Raw genomic sequence first — 24,638 nt, 5'->3', positions numbered from 1 at the left:
GTTAACCACCCTCCTTCTATGTGTGTCTTGCACACAGTTGGAGCTCCATATATATTTTTCAAATTAATATTGAATAAAGCAAGGAGCAAACGAACTTGGGACCGTATTTCTTGTAAGCACAAAAAGCTATTTTCAGAACCCATAATTGATAACACTGAAAAATAAATAAGGAGGTTGTATTTACGTTGCATGTTCTTGCAATCATTAGCAGGCTGACACTGAAATGAGAATTCAAAGTATAATTAAATCATGACATTATTCTAGGATGACTTCATACCCTTGCTGTAGACTAGCACATGATTTTGCTTGTTATTATTTTCTCGGCTACTCTTTTAAATATGAAAAAAATTCAGTAACAGAAAATAAATATTGAAAAATTTTAGTAGCAGGAAAACCTAACCTTTTACTCAGTGACTATGTATTTTTTTCATTTGGTTGATATCCTATTAAATTTGTATATGTGTATGAATATGAAGTCTATGTGTATAGTAATATTTACATATGCTGCTTTTATATCAGAGAGAGATTAAGGAAAATGTTCTTGGTAAATATGGTCTAAAATTGCAACTTGGACTATCTTCAATCTCTTGTCTGCCCCTTTCATGGCATGATACTACCTGGTAGATTCTGTCCCTTATTCTTATGACCAAAGGTGAGATAGTCCGTGGCCACTGGCATCCAGGATGCTCTCAAGGTTTTCTGCCCAGGTGGAAATCAACACATGTAACATTCAGTGCTGAGGAGGTGGTCTAAAGTCACGGGGCTACATAAAAAACGTTCATTTGAAAATTCCACCACATGAACCCATTCTTCTTGAACTCTAGACCATATTGGATAGAGAGAAATCAAAACAAAACAAAATGACTTTCAATCTGTTGGATAATTGACTAGCTGTGTCTCCTCTGGGTCATTGTAGAATAAGAGCAGAGATGCAAAGTTGTCTATGTTATTTTAGTATGACTAGGTTAAGATCTTTGACAGTCTGACAACCCCGTCTAGTCTTCATTTGTGTGAGGAAATACAGTAAAAGAGTAGTTACGAGGTCAGTGCTTTGGGAATCAGAGGGACTCAGGTTTGCTCTTAACCTGATGGCCTTAGGCAAGTTGTATAGTTTATGGGTTTTTTTTTTCCCCCTCATCTGTGCAATGGCTCTGCATTAGAGAGTTGATATAAGAATGAAAAAAAAATTGTGTCCAAATTTCTTAGCTTAGTACCTGACACCTAGCAAATGCTTATTAGTGGAACTAGTTCATGATATTAATAGTAGAGTCCTAGTTGTCATCTTTTTGTTTTTATTATACATGATTAAGCTTTTTACAATTCTTGTTTGCAATACAAATATAACTTAGTGTTTTTAGTTCATATCCAGATTGAGCGTAAATGTGTCTTCAAGAATATGAGGAAATTAGGAGGCTAGTCTGCTTAAATTACTTTCTACACTTGATCTTAGCCAAAAGGGCAAGAAGCGATGCTTGAATTACTTTCTATTCCCAATTTTGATTACATACACTCTTAAAGTAATCTTTTGCATTATTTAATAGTTTGTTTTTTCCCATCATACGAGAATGTTTGTAAAGTCCCTTACGTCTCTATATTTTTAAGAAAAAGTGGTCTGTTTTTATATCCAGTTTAATAGCTTTTTTGTTTTGCAGCTGTGAGGCAGTAAATGATAAATCAAAAACTAATATTTCCAACTACCTCAAAAAATTAAAGTCTGTGACAGACTAAATATGGGCTCAAGGAGGCTTATGGATGATTTGTTCTAATTAGATATAAGGTAAATGTTCCTTCAATTGTGACTTTTATTAAAGTCAGAACATGTGGTTGTTCTGGCTTTCCCACATTGCCCCTTTAAAAAATCATTTGAAAATATTTGGGGTCTGCTGTTGCTGAGACAATATGGCTTGGCAGCGTGTTGGTAACTTAATAAGCTTGCCACATTTGTCATGCAGAAACTGTTCTTTATATGCAAAGCTGTCAGATTGAGTATATAAGTCTTCTTCGCATGAAATAATATGATAAAACTCCAGTATCAAATTGAATGCTGTACTAGCATTTGGAATCTTTCATGCATAGGGTGAAATTGTTTTACAATGGAAGCATTGTTTGATGACAAATACTCTTTTTGTAACATTCATCAGTTATGTTTTAATAGCAGGCATTATCCTCCTGACTGTAGGTCCGCCTTTCTTGCTGTTAACACCCTGGAGAGTGAGTCGGCTTCTAAGTTAGGTTTGGCATTTTTTAAAGGGTTCATGGCTGCAGTGAGACTCCACTATGGGTGTCGTAGGTGTTTTCATTCTTCCTTTTCTGCCAGGTTTGTGATAGAGCCGACAGTATTTTCCTCCTTCCTGGTTTTGATTTAATTCCCTACGAGAATGCTTACTAATACAATATTTCAAGGCTCAGCTCCCCACAGTGGAAAATGTGGGATATACACCTATAAGGCATGTGGGCATGAAGAGCAGGAGAATCGGTTAGCAGAAATTGTGGACACAGCCCATGGGGCAAATTCTAGAAAGTCAGGCTTTTGCTTTTTGTTCAGTGGTGGACGTCCTCAGAGAACTGGCCCACCCATGTCAGTTTCAAGGGGCTGGAAGGGAAAGAAATGGCTCCAGATATACACACAGCAAATGTGTTTCAAGCAGCTCTTTGCCAAGCAAGTTCCTGTTACAGGGTGGCCCCGAGCCAAAGCTCTTCCAAGCACTCCAGGGCTACTTCATGTATTTGGTATGTGGGAGAAACTCGTAACTCTGGGACTGCCCATTGTACAGCGCCTGTCACGTCTGAAGTGTGAGCATTCCAAAGCCCCACTGGGGCAGTCACCAACCCAGAGATCGACAGAGAGATGCGTTTTCACCAGGAAGGGTTTAACTGAAGGTAGATTAGACCAGAAAGCCCTGAAGTTCTCTCTCTGTCTCTCCCCCTCTCCCCCTCTCCCCCTCTCCCTCTCTCTCTCCCTCCCCCTCCCTCTCTCGCCCTCCCTCTCCCTCCCTCTCTCTCTCTCTCCCTCTCTACCTCCCTCCCTCTCTCCCTCTCTCCCTCCCTCCCTCTCTCCCTCTCTTCCTCTCTCTCTCTCCTTCTCTCCCTCCCTCTCTCTCTCCCTCCCCCTCCCTCTCTCTCTCTTTCTCCTTCTCTCTCTCCCTCCCTCTCTCTCTCCCTCTCTCTCTCCTTCTCTCCCTCCCTCTCTCTCTCCCTCCCCCTCCCTCTCTCTCTTTCTCCCTCCCTCTCTCTCTCCCTCTCTCTCTCCTTCTCTCCCTCCCTCTCTCTCTCCCTCCCCCTCCCTCTCTCTCTCTTTCTCCTTCTCTCTCTCCCTCCCTCTCTCTCTCCCTCCCTCTCCCTCCCCCTCCCTCTCTCTCTCTTTCTCCTTCTCTCTCTCCCTCCCTCTCTCTCCCCCCTCCCTCTCTCTCTCCCTCCCCCTTCCTTTCTCCCTTCCTCTAACTCCTCCCTCCCTGTCTTTGATTTTGTGTTTTCTTTTTGAAGGGAGCTGTTTTCTAAACGTATGAAAAATGATTATAAAATATTCATGGACATTCTCAGTCCTGTGTTGGCCAACCTGAATTTTTCAACTGATCAGGCTTTCTGGTTTTTCTTAACAAAGGAAAACCAGCTCTTTGCAGCCCATCACTTCACAGTGAAGCCTCCATCTGGAATGAATTCGGCGTCTTTAACAAATATGTGTTCTCTATTCAAAAACCATCTAAAAATAGTGCTCCAACAAGTAGGAAAAAATATTTTGACATTTTCTTCATGTCTTGTGGGGTAAGCACAGTTGGAAACAGGCTTTCTGTTAATTTTCACAGGCTTAAGAGTTGATGTACTTTTGTGTACAACTTATTCTGCTCAAGGATGCTTTCTGATCTGAAGTATTATATAGTAAGTATGTTTGTTATCAGGGCCCCATTTATGTTACCGTAAGTCAACCTTCACATAAAACTCTAATTCAAGGAGTGAAAATGATCAATCGAGGCCTGCTGACCTATGCCAATGCTGACTTTTCTTACGTAGTTTTACATGAAGAACTACACAGCCAGCCTGTAAGGTTCTGTTCACAACCTGATCTGCAAACAATCCTGGATGGCACTGACTTCGGTCCCAAACCAAAGGATTGCCTTCTAGGAGAGCTGAGCCCTTGTAAGAACAATAACCACGCCTCTAATTTAGTAATTGACTACCACAAGTTAGGTTCATAAAAGGGACTTTATATCTTCTCATTTAATCCTATAAAGATTAAATTATAGGATTAGTATATCCGAGTAATCAGTTACTCTAACTTGAGAAAACGGAAACTCAGAAAGTTTAGCAAATTACCAAAGGCAAACTGGCTGATAAATACTAACAGACATTCAAACCCAGGCCGGACACCTTCTACTTTGCCTTTGTGTTCACCCTTAGAAGAGGAAAAAATGGCAAAATCTTGATCTTTTTGGTCAAATTCATATTTAAATAATTTGAAAAAAATGAAGCTCAAATTCTGTGTACCTTCTTTTTCCAAGCCTTCTAGCACTGTTTGGTGTTTTAATGTACAGAGTTTCAGAAAAATCTGAAACTGTTTTTAAAAAATGCTATCACAATAGTTTCATGGCAACATGCTTAAAATTCTAAAATTAACCCTGGAACAATAGTATAGATAATATCTTTGATTATTCTTAACCCCCCATACCTATCCTTTTCGTTATTTTGTGGAGATGATTAAGGAAAATACTTCAATCTAAAGTTGATAGACATTTACAGAGGTGTTTATAAATTAATGAAACCATTGTTATCTCAGGATTAACTTCTAGCAATCCAGCATATGATTTTAGGAATATCTGATAAAAAATGTTGAAAACTTCTCCCAGATGGTCAACATTATTTCTTAGAGAAACGGTTGCTGCGAGGCCCAAGTTATCCATAGTCTGTAGGGACACGCTAGGGAAAATTCTGTTTCAGATTTCCACATGTGTTCTGATGTCATATGTAGCTGCACAGAACCAAGGACTGATGTGATGTTAAAACCACGTTATAAACCTAGGACACAATTACGAAATGACCTCTCAACACTGCTTGTCTCTACTGATGCTTTGTGTTCCAAGGAGCATAGTTAAGGGACAGGTCTGGCAAGACTGACCTTTCCAAATTACGTTTATGGTACAAAATAGTACCTGGTCATTGTGCTTTAGGAAAGAGCAAGCAATTTGAAAAAACAAATAGCTCCAGTGACAGCCGGTGTCCCAGGTTAGAATGGTGCACGTGGAGGGAACTTAGTTCTTCTGCTCTGGCCTTCCCATTTTTTAGATGAGAAGACTGAGGCTAACGGCATGAAGTGACAGGCCCAAGACCTAAGGCCAGTTAACAATGGACGGAGTGGAACAAAATCCATGTGCATGGTCTGTGTTCTTTTTCTTTGAGTCCTGATTGGCCCTCCTCAGGCTTTTTTGAACAATCTTTACATCTATTTTGTCTTTCGTTTGCATTCACTTTTATGGTCCAGCTATAAAATATCAATTCCAGCATCTTAAATATCATAAATAAGGCTTAGCACATTTTAAACTTCATCTGTGAGTTATATAAAAGCAAATAAAATGTTTGGTACTCTGCAGATTGACATCGACTGAGGCACAAAAAAAGAGTAATTGGCTTGCCTTCCACCCAACAATATGTCCTTTGTAAACTAGAAGATAATCTTTCCTATAAAGGTTTAGAGTGGTGGTTCTCAAAGTGTGGTCCCTGGACCAGAAGCTTCAGCATCACCCTGGGAACTGGTTAGAAAAGCAAATTCTCAGACTCCTCCTCAGACCTACTGAATCAGGAAGTGTTGTGGGGGGCCCGGCAACCTGTTTTAAAAGGTCTCCAGGTAATGCTTATGCAGCTTAATGTTTAAAAACTACTGGTCTACTTATTCAGGTTATACAGGTCTAACTTCCTTCCTTCCTTCCTTCCTACCTTCTTGCCTTCTTCCCTTCCTTCCTTTTTTACTTCTTTTCTCCCTCCCTCCTTCCCTCCCTTCCTTTTCTCTTTCTTATTACATAAGTACTTTAGTTTTCATTTTTTCATAAATTACTACCTTTTAAATCTAGAGTTATTAAGCAACCACCATATCAGCCATTATTCTGGACTTCCAATGCAGTTTAGAGCCAGTTTTATCACCTCTTTGTGGATAAGTGGACCAGCATTATCAATTTCAATACGATTCTTGGCCAGTGTTTCCCTTGCAAATTTCAAATGATTGTGTCTCTGCCATGCTTGTTGCTAGCTGGCATCTCTTTTGACAAGCTCCCCTGCGAGGCCAGCCATTGCAAGCTCGGAGACTCCGAGCTCCTCTCTCTCTTGTTGCCCTCTCATTCTGCCTGAGACCCCTCCCGGGCAGGAGTGTGGAGTGGGGTTAGTTGGTTGGGAACACCTGCTTTCTCTAGAGCCCAGGCCATAATTCTTCTGGAGATGAGTAGGGAAGCCTCATTCCTCTAGCTCTAGACCTGGATTCCCTTTTTGCCAACCCTAGATTCACTTCATTATCTCTGTCTGGCAGAAGTCAAGACTAAGACAAATGGCATTTGCAAATGAAACCATCCTGGGGACAAAGGCTCTGGAGCATGCCTGATAAGAGATCTGTTGTTCTGTCTGGTTTCAGGTGCTGATGGGGGCACCTGGAAGTGACTGCAGGTCCTCACAGATGCAGAATTTCTGACCTTTTGTTGTTCAAAATGTCTGGAGAGCAGAGTCATGAATCATGATTATTAAGCAATGGCGGGGAAAGCTGCGTGACTGTTATTTAACTCCTGGCAGCGCTGTGAAATAGATGGGCTTCCGGTAAACCTTGTCACTTTTTAAAAAAGAACAGCAAGATGTTATCAGGAAAGTCACATGTCTCGAGTGAGGGGACCAGTGGTATTAAGTAAGCAGTTGCCTTGCAACTACAATTCCAAGAGTTCTCGCAAGAATCCCTATCTAGAATAATACGTTCCTGATACATCACAGGTGCCAGAAATTTCTTTTACAGAGAAAATAACTTAAAAAAAACTTTTATTGAAATATAGTTGATTTACAATATTGTGTTAATGTCTGCTGTACAGCAAAGTGATTCAGTTATACACATATGTATATTCTTTTTCATATTCTTTTCCATTCTGGTTTATCACAGGGTATTGAATATAGTTCCCTGTGCTATACAGTAGGACCTTGTTGTTTATCTATTCTATATATATAGTTTGCATCTGCTAACTCACTCCAAACTCCCAGTCCTTCCTTCCCCCACCCCCCTACCCCTTGGCAACCACAAGTCTGTTCTCTTTGTTTATGAGTCTGTTTCTGTTTCATAGATAAGTTCATTTGTGTTGTATTTTAGATTCCACATGTAAGTGATTTCATTTGGTATTTGTCTTTCTTTTTTCTGATTTACTTCACTTAGTATGATAATCTCTAGGTTCATCCATGTAGCTGCAAATGGCATTATGTCATTCTTTTTTTATGGCTGAGTAATATTCCATTGTATATATATACCATATTGTCTTCATCCATTCATCTGTCGATGGACATTTAGGTTGTTTCCATGTCTTGGCTATTGTAAATAGTGGTGCTGTGAACATTGGGGTACATGTATCTTTTTCAATTATAGTTTTGTCTGGATATATGACCAGGAGTGGGATTGCCGGATCATATGGCAACTCTATTTTTAGTTTTTTGAGGAACTCCATACTGTTTCCATAGTGGCTGCACCAGTTTACATTCCCACCAATAGTGTAGGAGTGTTCCCTTTCAGAGGAAAGAACTTTTAATAAATTCGAGGAAGACCTGAAGTAGAAATACCTCGAGAAGACACAAACTATTGACTGCATAGCACAAAATGGTGCAGAGTTCTGATTTCAGGTGATGCTCTGGGGTGGGGTGAGGGGCATATTGTGTTGGTTGCAGGAAGGAGGGAAATAAGAGCCCCTAAGAAGATGCACCAGGGGAATGGTGCAAAAAGATGAGATAGAGCTGATGTAAACATAGTCTGATGTAAACATAGTCCTCAAACCAGTTGAGGACTGGTCTTTACTAACAGATATTTTCTATCAAGGCAGTGTTCTCCAACAATCCTAGATAAGAGAAACTTCAGCCCCATCTAAGGAGAGATTTTAGCAGTTTCTCTGTCTTCCCTCAGGACTGGTTAAATAATTTGAAAGGTGCAGTGCAAAAGATAATATGAGTCCCCTTGTTCAAAAATTATTAGGAATTTCTAGACGGCAGCAGCAGAAAATTAAACCAAAGGCAGTGTCCTTCTAAGTCATAGCCCTGTGCACAGGTCTTGTGCCCATGGAGACTGTCTTCCTTTATTAATCTTTTCAAAGTATTTGTCCTCTTTTTTGACCAGTGTGCATCACCACTGGACTGCCACCTTATGAAAGAATGCAATTTTGTAAAGTCTTTTTTCAACACTGTGTATTGAAAGTTCCCTCTTGACTTAATGGAGGATTTTGAGAATGGAGTAATACCTTCTTTAATGGCCAAATAAATTGAAAGTTGAACGTGTCTCAAAATCTATCCTTTCTTCATAGTCTTTCTAACATTAATTCCAAGTTTGTACTAGGGAGATTTGGTAAAATACCAGTTATTTTCTTCTGCTCCAAAACGGTGTCCTTAGAAGAGAGAATGGCTTTTGTCTGAATCCATCATATCAAAAGCAAAGATGGTTTTATCACAAAATCTCTTGTAAGCAATTCTACTTTTTAGGAGATATCAAGTATCTCAGTTTCTTCTATGTGCTTTTGTTTTGTTGTTGTTTTGGTTTGGCAGGATAATTATATCACAGTATTTCAGTGGTATAACAAAAATGGTAGCAAATAAAGTATATTTTGTGTTTTTGATCATCCTGTTCCTTTATATATATATATATATATATATATATATATCTCCTTAAAAAATTAGATTAAGGGCTTCCCTGGTGGCGCAGTGGTTGAGAGTCCGCCTGCCGACGCAGGGGATGCGGGTTCGTGCCCCAGTCCGGGAGGATCCCACGGAGTGGCTGGGCCCGTGAGCCATGGCCGCTGAGCCTGTGCATCCAGAGCCTGTGCTCCGCAATGGGAGAGGCCACAACAGTGAGAGGCCCGCATACCGCAAAAAAAAAAAAAAAAAAAAAAAAAAATTAGATTAAGCTAAATCCTTTTTGAATAGATAAAAGGTGATCTTTATTTAATGCTTTTTAATCATATTCTTCTATGTTTTATTAGTTTGCAACCTGCGAGGTATTGTCATAAGCTCCACAGCACTCATGCAGTGAATAGGAAGAGCTGACCACTGGCAGTACTCCTATTGGCTTGTTAGAGAAAGATAAATAAATTACCTATCCCTCCATGCATGCATCATGCATGCATCCATCCATCTACAACACTTTTATACATATGCATATATAAAATAAAGGAATAAACAGTAAAATCTTTCATTAATAATATATGTAATTAAATTAATAACTAATAATTACATGAGAGCGATATTAAAAAATACCGAACAATCAAAATGTTTCAAATATTCTCTCCTTTAATTGTTAACAACTCTGTAGATTTATCACCCTTCATTCAAGTAAAGGAAAATTCAGGAAAATTAAGTTATGTTGCCCATTTTCACATATTGGAGGGTTCAAAGCACAGATCTGTATTAATTTTAAAATCCATGTTCTTTCCATATTACCCTGCAGTCTCAAGCAAAACATTTTGAATTTTTCTTAGTATGTTTATTCTATGATCTTTCTTTATTACTAGTTTTCTATATGAAGTAAGCCATGTAATAACTATTTGATTTGATCAACAAGATTATTACAGCTCAAGAAGCTAGGCCGACTTGCTCAGTTCAGGAACCCATTAGAGACCAGGACACTGCACCAGTGACCCGGGTCTTATTTCTTGTCCCTGGACTAGCCTGGCTTCTCCTGTGGTCACTACTCTCAAGTAACAGGATACATTTATCCTCAGTAGTTTATGATCCTATATAAATCTCTACCTACTTAACAAGTGTAGAATTATGATTTTCCATCTCTGACCATCTAAGGGCTTCCCTGGTGGTGCAGTGGTTGAGGATCCGCCTGCTGATACAGGGGACACAGGTTCGTGCCCCAGTCCGGGAGGATCCCACATGCCGCGGAGCGGCTGAGCCCGTGGGCCATGGCCGCTGAGCCTGTGCATCTGGAGCCTGTGCTCTGCAACGGGAGAGGCCACAACAGTGTGAGGCCTGCGTACCGCAAAAAAATAATAATAATAATAATTACCCTTAAACAAGGAAGTAAACTAGTCATTTTCATTCTGAGAATGTAGAACTCAGCTCTTCATTTTAGGGACCATGCCAAACACTGCTAATTGGATTAAAACCAAAGAGGCATTTTTTTTTCTTGTCTGTGGAGCCTCACTTCTTTGGTTTAATTTTCTTAAAACATCATGTGTTTGGTAAGATTGCATCCCTGGGGATACAGCTGGGGTAGCTGGGGTCTAGAGAAGGCTGAAAGCTGAAGGATTCCAGTGTGATAGGGGAATGCGTTTCCACAATAATAATGTGTAAAAATCGAGAAGAGATTCTGCTGAGTTCTGAGTTGTTTCCTAGAAAGGAGGCTTCAAATGTGAACAGAAAATAGATACTTGTGCTCTTTACAAAGGACTAAGTGGCTCATCCATGGGGATTTGAGACCTAGTTCTTTTTACCACTCACTGGTATACTGAAAAGCTGACCAATTGTAAAATCAACTTTGAAGGCAATTTCCAATGGATAGAAAATAATGAATCTTTTCTTGGTTTTATTATATTTTTACCTGGTTGCTTTTCTGGATTTGGAATATGCAAAAATTAATTTTCCTGTGCATTTCCCAATGTTGTCTGCTAATCTGCACTTTTGTCTCATGTCTATTTGCCTGAGGTATTGAAAGTTAAGAATCAATGAAAAAAAATGTCTCTTCAAGTTTATCTTTAAGGATCAGAGTACAATAAATAAATAATTTAAGATTTAGATTACAAAACCATAATGGATCAGTTAACCATGCCTCAGTATTACCAAGTGTGTGAGGAATTTATTTCCATAGTTGTCAAAAATATAGCATCGAACCTTATGTTCTACTCATAATTTGACCAATTGCTTAGTTAGGTAAGTGTACATTAAAAATTTACAAATTGTGATTAAATCAGGAAGGTTTCCACACATTGTAGAAACAGCTCATGCATTTGAGGAAGAGTTGGAGACAATTCCCCAAAGACCCTTCTCACTATAAAATTTTACTGCAATGATTCTAAATTTGTAAGATGAAGAAAATGTTGAGAAGCCAGTAACAAATTTCTGTTGGGCTAATTTACTGGTGGGAAAATTGATTTATTGGTATGTGTAAAGTGGAGACTGAAATTCTAATCAGAGGAATGTCATATAGTATATGTTTAAGCTGTATATGTTTATGTTTAAACATATATGTATATGTTTAAACATATACTGGTTTCTTATATAGTTGCTATTCAGTAGAAGAGCAATTTCTGAAAAGGTGAAAAGTTTGTATCTGTATATGTAGCTAGATTCAATAATGTGCTTGCATTGATGTTTTTAATCTAATAACGTATTGAATAATATATATAAACAACTTAGGGCTACCCTGGTGGTGGAGTGGTTGAGAGTCCGCCTGCCGATGCAGGGGACATGGGTTCGTGCCCCGGTCCGGGAAGATCCCACATGCCGCGGAGCAACTGGGCCCGTGAGCCATGGCTGCTGAGCCTGCGCGTCCGGAACCTGTGCTCCGCAACGGGAGAGGCCACAACAGTGAGAGGACCGCGTACCGAAAAAAAAATAAATTAATTAAAATAAATAAATAAATATATATATATATGTATATATATATATACATATATATATATATACATATATATATATAAACAACTTAAAAAGAGCATGTGTGAGTCCATTCAATAGAGGTTATGATTTCTGGTCTGAGTGAACTATCTTATAGAAATGGACATAAATAATGCTGTAATGAGACTTCTGTTTTTCCTAAAAAATGCAACCAATTACCTGAGGAAGCCATGTGTTTTCTGCTTAAGTCTACTAATACCAACGTTGATAAGTGTAGCGAAGTCTAAATAAACCACTTTAATAAGCAAAGAAGGACACTGATATTTAAAATCTTAAGTGTTCTAGTCTGAGTGAATAATTTGAGAAACTTTCAAAATACAACTTAAGACTTGAAAATAATTTTACACATCTGTATAATTAATATTTTGTAGTTTCTCTTAAGTAGATGGCTCATATATTCCCCTTACTTATGAGCAAGGTTTTCTTTTGTATATAATACCAAATTGCAGAAAGATTTTCGTAACTTCAAAGGTAGAAGATGATGTTTCCTGCACTGGAATAGCACTTAGGTCTTGGTAGGAATGTGGATGAATTGAAAGCACCAGGAAAGCTGATTCTAACTCTCCGCCCCTCAGAAAACATCTCTATTTTAATGGTTCCTTCACAAAACAAAGAATCCGTTACAGAGGCATACATTTAATTTCTCTGCTGCCTTTGATCCAAAGGTCATGGCTGGTAAGCGGCAGAGCCCAGATTTGAACTGGGACCACCTCTCCATCCCCAGTTGGGTGTACTAGTAGTGGGTCCCTTTGTCTCCACTGTTCTTGTTCTTTACTAAACAAGGATGCAGTGCTTCAGAACTACACTGCAGGCCTAGGCAACAGTGTTCCCATTTCACTGGGGGTGTGTATGGTGAAGGCACGTGTCTAAGGGACTTGCCCAAAGGATGGGTGGCAAACCTGGGATTGATATCACCTACACTAATCCCAGACAGAAAATCACATTTTTCTTTCCTCCCTCCCTCCTCCCCACTTCCCTCCCTCCTTCTTTTCCTACCTTCCTTCTATTAAAGCAAAGAAACTAAACTCAGTCATATTTGTAAAGGTAAGTCTTTCTTATATTTATCCATCCATTATTTTTTTACTGAAATATAGGTTATTTACAATGTGTTAATTTCAAGTGTATAGCAAAGTGATTCAGGTATATATACATACATATATATATGTATACATATGTGTATCCTTTTTCAGATTCTTTTCCATTATACGTCATTACAAGGTATTGAATAGAATTCCCTGTGCTGTATAGTAGGACCTTGTTGTTTACCTATCTTATATATATTAGTGTGTATTTGTTATTCCTAAACTCCTAATTTATCCCGCCCTCCCTCTCCCCTCCTCCACCCCCTGCTATCCCCTTTGGTAACCACAAGTTTGTTTTCTATCTGTGAGCCTATTTCTGTTTTGTAAATAAGTTCATTTGTATAATTTTTTAGATTCCACATATAAGTGATATCAGATGATACTTGTCTTTGTTTGAATTCCTTCACTTAGTATGATCATCTCTAGGCCTATCCATGGGGCTGCAAATGGCATTATTTCATTCTTTTTTATGGTATCCATCCATTATTTTTGATGGCATGCTGTAGACCAGGTGCTGTGCTGGGCCCCACAGAGGCTAAACAATTTCGACCATACAATGTGGTCAGTAGAGTTTTATCACACGATAACAGTTGCTTGATTCCTGGAAAGTATAACAGACACTGTCTCCTAAAAACTTTCCCTTCACTAAACAAGGGCAACTGGAAATTGTCCTTGGTTTTGCTTGGGTTCACCAGTTCTGAATCTTCTTTTGGGAATTGCTGGTAGAGAGCAAGTTCCCAGAGCTACTATTTTTAGTTTCATAAGGACTGTCATGTCTATAAACTGTATTCCCTTTGTTGAGGCCAATGTCTTAAATGCAGTCCAAAATCAATGAGCTGTTATGTGCAAGAAGGCTACTGATTAGAAGGGTAAAATTTCTGTTTTGTGTATGTTACCAGTATTTGGTAACTTTTCTGGAACTAGTTTAAGCCAACGATTTTTATGTATGTGGTTTCCTTTCTCTCTTCCCAAAAAGGATAATTTAAAATTTTAAACATGTATTCACAGAGGAAATGAACAAAATAGATTATTTTGCCATCCCCCCATAAGGGGCTTCTCCAGAAAATAGAATACAGACACCGCCAGTGACTGTTGTCTCTGACTCCAAGCCCAGGACCTGAAGATTTCTCTTTGAGAACTTCAACCCCAACCAGAAGTCTTTTCACAAAGGGCTGTAGGATTGTTAGTTATCCAATGTCGAATTTCAACCATCCTGCAAATACCATCTAGCCAAATGTGATGTCAGTGATATTTGTCTTGTTAAAAACCTGAAGTGAAATCATTGGTGCACTATTTTCCTTCCAGGACAGCCTCTAAGTTATGGTGGAAGTGAGCTATTGACTGGGGCCTTCCCATCCATCTAGGCTTCCTTTATGATTATAAATGATCTCATGTACTGAGGGACAGCAATTTCCATTCTTCGTTCAATGAATTCTACCTGAGAGTCCTGTCTGTAATTTTCCTTGTGAGAGGAACAGAAGGACTGAGAATGATAAATTGTCCCCTGAAAAGTCATGGCTTTATCTAATTCTATCACAGAAAGCTATAGATTTAAATTTTCTTGACTGAGGAATGTTTAATAATAGGAAGTACTATATTCTAACATTTTTGGAGGAAGAAGGATATTTTATCTCCCATGCATCCTCTTTCACTCTTTCTTGCTTGATCTATGCTTGATCTAAAACCTTGGTTTCTCCTCTTGCTTTGATGGGGATTCCACTAAAATAATAAAATGCCTCTCCCCATAGGAAGCCCTTCATCAGAGACAGCCCTTTCTGTCTGTACACTTTTTGACTTGCATGATTTTCTCATCCAAATATAAAGCTCATCACGCTGTAATGCAACTTACTAGAATATCCCTGAAAATTCATGTTATCCAGCATATGTGTGGGTCTGACGTTTTAAGGGACGTGCTGGCAGTCCATGGCCAGAGGGGACCATTAAGGAAACAGGTTTGATGGAAGTCTTGACACAGGCGTTGACAGCAAAATCAAATGATTAATTTGGAGTAAGAGAAGTGTTTCAAACTAATGAGAAACATGGTTTGGGCATACCCGCAGACTGTACACGTGGCCAGGGGAAACCAACTTTTTGATACAGAGAGGGGAAAATGAAGATGTATGTTCAACTTGGGTTATTCTTTTATGGAAAGGATGCTACAAAGTGAAAAAGTATAAGTTATTTTTATCCTGGTGATTTTTCTGTGAGTCTTTGGGTCTCTCATCCAAGCCTATTTTGCAAATTTGCTGCCTGGGATGACAGGTACAAAAACAGAGAGAACATTTGTAAACCTGGAGTTGGCCCATGTTAATATAAATTAATTCTCAATCAAAAGGACCACATATTTACTTGCTGCTACTTTAGAGGAGTAAATGGAATACAGAAGCACCAGCAGAAGACACAGAGTAGGAGCTCACTATTTGTGTGTGTGTTGAGGCAGCTAGAGCAGTGCTTCTGAATATGGCAAAGTGAAAAGACTATGAAGTTTTGCTTTCTGTTCACACTTTGGTTTTATCGGCCTTTTCTATTCTATGAATTCTGGTGAAGGCAGTTCAGTCTTACGGGTTTGGAACTCCTGAATTATCATAGACCTATTGGTGTGTGGATTACTAATAAGCATTAATGGAACCATATTTTCAGGCCTCTTTGCACACATAGCTTAGTTAAAATTCTTAGCTTCTAGAAAAGCTGATTTTTGACACTGTGGGGATGGCGCTCTTACTGCAGGAAAAAAATATTACCAGAAAGAATTTTGGGGGCTTCAAACATAACATGTCGGTAGCTGTTGACTGGAACTTTCTAACCAGAAGTACATGAGAACTAAGTTCATGCCAGAATTCAGGCTTTCCTGCTCTTTGTGTTCTGTAAAGCCTAGTGGTGGATTTTCAGTTAATGCCTCAGGCTACATGAAAAAGGAGTTCCTCCAAGAATGTTGGGAATTCCTTTGGTGCCCAGGAGGAAATATGAGGACTCTGGACGCCAATGAGAGAATGGAAAATGAGGATGGGTGCCGTAATCATCATGCCGACTCCTGTAATTTACTTCGTGTTCTTTTAAAATAAGATCTAAAAGTGTTTGAGAATTTTTATAAAGCATAGGTCAACTTTCTAGCACTTTCAAGTTGAATGCAAGTTTGTGTTCAAGTGACAAATAAGTGTAGGTAAGGCCACTCACTCCAGGTCTGTAATTTTTAAAGATACTTAATAAATGGGTTCTATTTGTTACTCGCAAAATGCAGACAAAAATTCATAGGAGAAAGAGTGGTTTAGGGATCTGTTTGTTTTAATTGAATGTAACTAAACACACTTGTAATCCTTTTAAATTATAGTCTATTTGTATATTCTTGATAATTAAAGTTATCTATGGTATGTTTGTGTGTGAGTGTACGTGTGTGTTCATGATGGGGGAAAAAATGGCCTCTTGGGAAGAATGGCATTTTGATGAATCACAGGAAATAGTAAATTATGCGGATTCCACACAGTTCCCAAGGCTGTGACCATTTTACCTCTGAAATTCATGAACCAAGGTCTGAAGGGAGATTGGCTGGAATTACAGTTCAGATGCTTTACTTTGGGAGGAGTGCAGGGTGGGGACAGAATTAAATTTTCAGTTTATTTCTCCAAACAAAACCCATTGTGAGGGCCGCCCTTAAGGGGGAGGGAATGCATACTTTTATGATAAAAATTTCTAGCAATGTGAAGCACAGAGGCATTTATTTTAGATGATACCGGCTTTAAAAATGTTTAGATTGATGGTCATAGTAATAGCCTATTCAAAACATTTCAGGAAAGAACATAACTGCACAGGGTAAGGTTGACCAAGTACGTGAAATGGTAATGAACTCAGTAATAAGTGAACGTTCCAGATTTGCACGTTCTTGCTACACACTGAGTTTCAGGGGCTCTTTATAAATAAAGTGGGAAACCTTATTTTTTTTTCTCAATATTCTTGTTTTTCTCTCATTTTAATTCTCTTGGTTGCCTTGTCAATTAAGTTAATTAAGGCTGAAAATAATTCCCCCAAGGGGGCATTGAACTAAAACATTTCAGGCAAAATCATCTCTAAGACTTTTAATCTAGTCAGGAAATATTAATAATATGCAAGTGGGGTTATGCATAAAAGGAATGGTATAAAACGTTGCATTGTTCATGGTGCATATATTCAGACAAAACACTGCATTTACTGTCTCCAGAAAATGAAAGTTAATTTGTGCACTTCATCAACAGGCTTTATTACAGTGCCACATATTTGTGGTGGCCCTCAGGCCATGGGAACTTTTCACTCTTGACTCCACTCATTTAAAAAAAGGTCAGACTCTTAAAAAGAATGGATATATGTATATGTATAACTGAATCACTTAGCTGTACACCTGAAACGAACACAAAGTTGTAAATCAACTATACTCCAATGTAAAATAAAAATTAAATTAAAAAAAAGAAAAAGATACAGATTGGTTTTTAAAAAAAGCTAAAAAAAAGGTCAAATCAAATCACTCTTTATTTTTTAAAAGGGGTTCCATACAATAATGGAAATGCAGTTGAGAGTGTTAGCTTTTTGTTAGTCAGTTGAAGAGTAATTGGCAAAAAAATCTTTAACTCTCTGAGCTCCAGTTTCCTCCTTATTCAGTGAGGTCACAGGGATGTGGGATGGATTTTAGCAAATTGAGGCTTGATTCAGAAATTAGAATATATAGTTCCCACCCAAGAATTAATCTTTAATAAAAATGTAGATTCACATTTGATTGCATCCCTTCCTCCAGCTCAAGTCTGTAGTGGAATGGACGCTTCAGAGTAAAGAAGGAGGCACCGTGTTTCTCTCTGCCTTTCCCTCCAGCAGATCCTTGCTGCCCTGACCCTGGTGGGGTCAGCGTGAGAGGGAAAGGTGGGTGAGAAAGACAGAGAAGTTCTCACTTGACCTCAGTCATAAGATGGCTCTGCATTCTCTTCCCAGGTCTCTTTCTTTCTTGGGAACGTTCTTAGTATCTTCAGAGGCCTCTACCATGAATGTCTGAAAGCCCGACTGTGACACTGATGATCATTATTCTCTAGCCCTGTGCTCCCAGCTCAGCCCCTGGAGGTCCAGCCTGTCCAACATGGACAGGAGACAGAAATGTTTGCACTGGTTCTGTCCCCCTCTCCTCTGTAACCCATATCTTGTCCAGGGAAGACAGGCATCCTTGGCCCCAACAAAGTCTGAGTATGCAAGGCCACCCCCAGACCACCCCCACCTTTAATCTGCACCCAAAGCAGTTTACCAGCTGTTCACTTTCTCCATTTTCTAAGCAGGGACTAAGCACAGTCCTTCTGGCCCTGTTAACTTAGAGCCAACACACTCAGCCCTTGATGGGTGCTTCCAAGGCTCCTCTCTCTGCTTGAGTTGAGGGGTTAGCGCAGAACTACTTTCTCCAAACACATCTTCTCACATGTCCTTCTTCGATCTCAGTTTCCTTGGCCCGCACCATTTTTTTTTTTTTTTTTTTTTTTGCGGTATGCGGGCCTCTCACTGTTGTGGCCTCTCCCGTTGTGGAGCACAGGCTCCGGACGCGCAGGCTCAGCGGCCATGGCACACGGGCCTAGCCGCTCCGCGGCATGTGGGATCTTCCCAGACTGGGGCACGAACCCATGTCCCCTGCATCGGCAGGCGGACTCTCAACCACTGCTCCACCAGGGAAGCCCCCGCACCATTTTTTAACACTCAATGTACATTTAAGCCCATCTAACCAGCTTCCTGTCATTCTGCTCTGACATTTCTTTTTTTATCTAAATTTATTTATTTATTTATTTTGGGCTGCATTTGGTCTTCATTGCTGTGTGTGGGCTTTCTCTAGTTGTGGCAGCAGGGGCTACTCTTTTGTGGCGGTGTGCAGGTTTATCGTTGAGGTGGCTTCTCTTGTTGCAGAGCACAGGCTCTAGGCACATGGGCTTCAGTAGTTGTGGCACATGAGCTCAGCAGTTGTGGCTCATGTGCGCTAGAGCACAGGCTCAGTAGTTGTGGCACACAGGCTTAGTTGCTCCGCGGCATGTGAGATCTTCCTGGACCAGGGCTTGAACCCGTGTCCCCAGCATTGGCAGGCGGATTCTTAACCACTGTGCCACCAGGGATGCCCTGCTCTGACATTTTACAAATGTTATTACAACTTGCTCAGCGGTCTGCTATCTATTTTATCTTTGTACCTCGGTTTTACAAGAATATAATTTTTCCCTTTAAATTTATTTTTTATTGAAGTATTGTTGATGTATAATATCATATGTAACAGGTGTACAATATAGTGATTCACAATTTTTAAAGGTTATGCTCCATTTATAGTTATTATAAGATATTTGCTATGGCCCCCATGTTGTACAATATATCCTTGTACCTTATTTTTTTGTGGTAGTTTTTTTTAATTTAATTTTTATTTTATATTGGAGTATAGTTGATTCACAGTGTTGTGTTAGTTTCTCCTGTACAGCAGTGTGATTCAGTTATATGTATACATATATCCGCTCTTTTTCAGATTCTAAAATAATATAATTTAACATACCATTACAAATAATTTAAATTCTAATAGCTTTCAAAACTTCTTATTCCATTCTCTCTTTGTGAAGCCATCCAGTGAATCCCTATTTACTCATATAATTCTAACAGTTCATTTTAAACATTTTTGAAAGTAAAGGAATTTTAAAAATTGTCATTATAAAATTGTGGCTAAGAATTAAGGGATGCATGTTCCTATTCATTAACACTGTTGATTATTTGTTTTGTTTTTATAAATTGAACAATTGATTGTTTTAGGACTGATTCACTCTGGAGATTACTAATTTACTTACAGATGTTTCCAGGTCTGGATTCATGGAACAGAAAATTCTATAGGTAGATTTCAGTTAAATGACCACATATAGAATAAATGAAAACTTAATACATTCTTAAAATGCCTTCATTTGACAAAATTGCAATGAGCATCTTATATCTGCAAGGCAGTGTAGTAGATGGTACAGAGGCCATGAAGACACATAGAACAAATCTCACGGTCTGCTCTAGGACAAGGTGGTTGCCTAGGATGAGCCTTAATCAATATCACAAAAGAGAAAGACAAATACCGTATGCTAACACATATATATGGAATTTAAGAAAAAAAAATATCATGAAGAACCTAGGGGAAAGACAGAAATAAAGACACAGACCTACTAGAGAATGGACTTGAGGATACGGGAATGGGGAAGGGTAATCTGTGACAAAGTGAGAGAGTGGCATGGACATATATATACTACCAAACGTAAAATAGATAGCTAGTGGGAAGCAGCCACATAGCACAGGGAGATCAGCTTGGTGCTTTGTGACCATCTAGAGGAGTGGGATAGGGAGGGTGGGAGGGAGGGAGACGCAAGAGGGAAGAGATATGGGAACATATGTATATGTATAACTGATTCACTTTGTTATAAAGCAGAAATTAACACACCATTGTAAAGCAATTATACTCCAATAAAGATGTAAAAAAAAAAATCACACATGTGGAGCAGCTTAGTTTCATTTGGACTGTAATTGATTATTTGGAGAATTAACTTCAAACATAATATTAAGTAGTGTGTTTAATATTAAGGAATTTAAAGAGAAAACAAAAAATGGTCCATAATCTACTGCACAGATAATGCCTTTTGACAAAAAAACAAAAACAAAAAAACAAAACCAAAATATAAGTGCATGTTAAGAAAATTTTAATAGGATGGAAAGCTATGAAAGGAAAAGTGAACATCTTTTATCCTGTGTCCTGTTTCCTCTTTCCAAATCTAACTATGCACTTCTAAGAGTTCTTGCCTGTTCTTCTAGAGAATTTAATGTGTACATATTTATATTTGCATATATGTATATAAAGTTATCATTAGAGATATGTAGATACCAGCTACTTCTTCTTTCCCTCATTTCTTCACCTTTTCAATCTCTCCTACAGCTCTACCTCATCCCTGTTAATAGCAATAGTACATTCCTTGTAATCTGGGTACCAGAATGTCGTCAATCAGTGCAGTCCTTTTTTTTTTTTTTTTTTTTTTTGCTGTACGTGGGCCTCTCACTGTTTTGGCCTCTCCCGTTGCGGAGCACAGGCTCCGGATGCGCAGGCCCAGCAGCCATGGCTCACGGGCCCAGCCGCTCTGCGGCATGTGGGATCCTCCCGGACCGGGACACGAACCCGTGTCCCCTGCATTGGCAGGCAGATTCTCAACCACTGCACCACCAGGGAAGCCCAATCAGTGCATTCTTGATGACTGCTTTCATTGCTAATACAAACAATGATGTGATGAACGTTATTATGCATATATCTTTGAACCTTGTGATAAAATCCTAAGTCTCAACACTAGATCAAAGGAACCCTGAGGTTTCTGCTATTTCAGAGATTGCCAACTTGCCTGTAAGAAATGATCCATACATTTATATTTTAACCAGTAGCATCTGCTTTTTCTCATAACCTCTCTAGCATTTGGACTGCTGAACTTCCAAATTTTTTGCCAATCTGAACTGTGAAATATGCAACCTCATTTTTTTATACATTTCTTTCATTATGAAGGAGCTTAGATCACCTTTATCCATCATTTGTATATTTTTCTAGAAACTTACTCTTTTTTTTACAGATTTTTATTTTGGATTGTATATCTTTTTACTGACATTTTTGAGTTCTGTATAAATTAAGAAAATAACATTCTATCTGACGTAGCACATATATTCTCCCCAATTTCTTTTCTACATTTTGATTTCATGATATTGTTGCCGTACAAAAGTTTAAAATACGTGTGTATAAAATCTAACATTCTTTTCTTTTGAGCCTTCTAGGTTTTAGACCTCCTTAAAATAGCTTTCCCACTAAAATATTATGAATAAATTCATCCATACTTTCTTCTAGACCTTTTGAATTTATTTTTATATTCTAGTGTAAAGGGTAAAATACACAAACACATATGCGTATACACACATACATTCATGTTTATGATATATATACACAAATATACATTATAGTTCATATATGTAAGTTTAAAAATCCAATCAACTGGATCTACAGTCCCAACATTAATTATTGAATAATTCTTTCCACGGAGATTTGAAATTTAGTTGTACCATGGATTTTATTTCCATATGTTTTTGCTATATTTCTGAATTCTTCTAATTTTATTCCATATACTATAAGTCCATTTTTTCTCCCCAAAACAGTTTTAGTAATTATTATTTTGTAATTAATTGTATACCATTTAGGTCTATTCTCCTTTCTTTAATCTTCACTTTCAAAAATTTCCTTCAAGTTTTTATGTCTTTTCTTTGAGATAAATATTTTGTTCATTTTCACAAACAAGTGTCACAGTGTTTTATGGGTCTTTTGGGGGACTCATTTGTATTCATAGATTAATTTTGAACAATTTGACCTTTTTATACTATCCTGTTTTCCTTTTATAGTTCATAGCATATCTATCCACTCACCAAATTTTGCCATGGTATGTAGTAGAATTTTAAATTTTCTTCACATAAGCGATGTGGATTTCTTTTAGATTTATACCAAGTATTTAATATTTTTGTTTACTATTAAAAATTGATTTATCTCTTCATTATATTTTCTACATTTAGATTATAACTTTACATATCACTCTCTTACAGAATTCTCCTAGTGTTCCTAATATATTTTTAAATTAATATTTCCTTGAAGCATAATCACATTACCTAAGATTAATGATAAACATGTCTGTTGATATCCTATTTTTATAATTTTTTCTTTCTCTTATCTGATTGTATTATCTAATACCTACAAAGCAGTTTAAAATTATAGCATATTCTTGTTATATTCTCAATTAAATGCGACTGATTCTTTTTACCCTATCAACAGTGATGACAGCGTTCGACTCTGTGTGTGTGTGTGTGTGTGTGTGTGTGTGTGCGCGCACGCGCACATGCATACGCGTGGGTGCATTTGACTTGGTATAAAGAAAGCAGATATTTCTATTGTTCAGGTTATTTTAGCATCAGTATTGGACTTGAACTGTGCTTTTTTTGTGTCAATTAAGGAATATAGATTCATAGGAGCATTTATTTCTTAAATGGCCACCAGCTTCTTTTTTTGCTTGACTGCAGCTGGGCATTTTTTTTTCTTCCTTTACTTACTATAATTAGGCTTGCGGGAAGGAAGATTTTGAAATCATGCTTCATTCTGCCATCTGAAACCAGAAGTCCTGGTGGGGATGCTTTAATTATTCATCATGGAATCTCTGTATAGCAAATCAAATAGAGTTATGTATTTTTCACTTGATGATTTTGCTAATGGGTTTCTAATCTTCACAACGTAAGACACCCAAAACAGCCAATAATGTTTTAAACAACATAATTAATTATTGCCTGGAAGTTTCTACCAAAGGGCATGTGGACTTTGATGAGATAAAATTATAAACCAGAAAAAAAAAGATTAACACTTGTATTTTAATACATATGCAGTTTCTTATTAGCAAATCTCATTGATAAACGTATGCAGAGTTATTTTAGGTGTGAACCAAAGTCCTTTAGAAGTAGATTAGCTCTTCATCTGGACTCTACAACATTTGAAATCCTGCTACCTGACACAGATTAGTATGAGATCCAGATGCTTTGCCAGCAATCCTAGTCTCCAGTAAAAGTGAGAGGGGTTTTCATTTGTTTTTGGTTTCTTTCTGTTTCTGGTTTTTACTTAATGGTAAGTTTTCTTAGGAAGTATGCCTTAAAATTGCTCTTACAATGTGTTGATTAGTCATTGACATTTTCCACTTTTCTTAGAGTTATTATCCCAACTCTAGAATTAGGAAATACTCACACGTTTGAACATCCCCTTGCTCTCTTTCTTTCATTCCACATAGATGTTTGTGAAAGGTATATGTACCTGTTTACATGTGTGTGCATATTAATTTCCACAATATTTTTGCCAGATATTCATGCCATAGTACAACTTTGTTCATTTATGGTGTGAAATATAACTCTCAAGCAGACCATAACCCTGGTTCTCACAGTCACACCATCTCTGTTTGTCTCTCTCTCGGTGTCTGTGTTTCTCTCTGTGTGTCTCTCTGTCTCTGTCTCTTCCTCTCATTCTGTCTCTCTCTCTCTCTCTCTCTCTGTATATATCAGCTACATAGTGATTCAGATTTTCATGGATTTCCATGGAGTTAATACAAGAGGAGATAGATTGTGCTTCTGTTGAGCAGTATCAGGCTCTGCAATCATGATGCATTCATTGCCAACACCAGGACACCTGGCAGAGTGGACGGTGACCAAGAGGAAGTACCCTTGGCGGCCACGTGTTTCCCTGTTACTTACATAGCACTCACTCTCTGCCAGGTTGTGTTCTAAGAACGTTACATCTGTGAATTTACTTAATCCTTCAAAACCGTGTGAGATAGATACTATTTATCCATTCCATTTTCAGATGTAACATTGAGGCACAAGGTATTTAAACAACTTGTCTAAGATTATACATCTAGGAAGTGCAAACCAGAATTTGAACAGTTTGGTTCCAGAGCCCATACTTTTATCCACAGCAGCCCTGCATCAGTTTTTATCTGTGTTGTAATTATTCATTTCAGGGCCTGGGCTCCTGCCAGACTGGATATTCTCTGACTAAGGAAACACACAGTCTTGTCTACCTTTCTGTTCCTGGTGTCATCACAATGCCCACCGTGTATAGGGAATACATAACTTATTTTGTTTTAAATTGAATTAAAATAAAAATTTGTCTCTATAATACCCCTT

The 24,638-nt window shown here is 38.2% G+C and overlaps 1 protein-coding gene across 12 annotated transcripts in view; it reads left to right on the top strand.

The window, feature by feature from the left end:
• The window catches only part of RBMS3 (RNA binding motif single stranded interacting protein 3), a gene marked incomplete at its 3' end in the record, with an annotated part of 726,099 nt that overhangs the window by 65,649 nt on the left and 635,812 nt on the right, over window positions 1–24,638 (top strand). Inside the window, exon 1 of one of the 12 annotated variants that reach the window (XM_081246093.1) lies at window positions 2,836–2,880. The exons of 10 other annotated variants lie outside the window; for them this stretch is intronic. Of the gene's footprint in view, window positions 1–2,835; window positions 2,881–24,638 lie in introns of those variants that run through there. One more of the 12 variants, XM_081246092.1, reaches the window with a different exon arrangement.

The sequence above is a fragment of the Mesoplodon bidens genome, assembly GCF_964165515.1.
Source record: "Mesoplodon bidens genome assembly, chromosome: 10".
Classification (NCBI taxonomy): domain Eukaryota; kingdom Metazoa; phylum Chordata; class Mammalia; order Artiodactyla; family Ziphiidae; genus Mesoplodon; species Mesoplodon bidens.
This window is presented reverse-complemented; position numbering and strand designations above follow the sequence as displayed.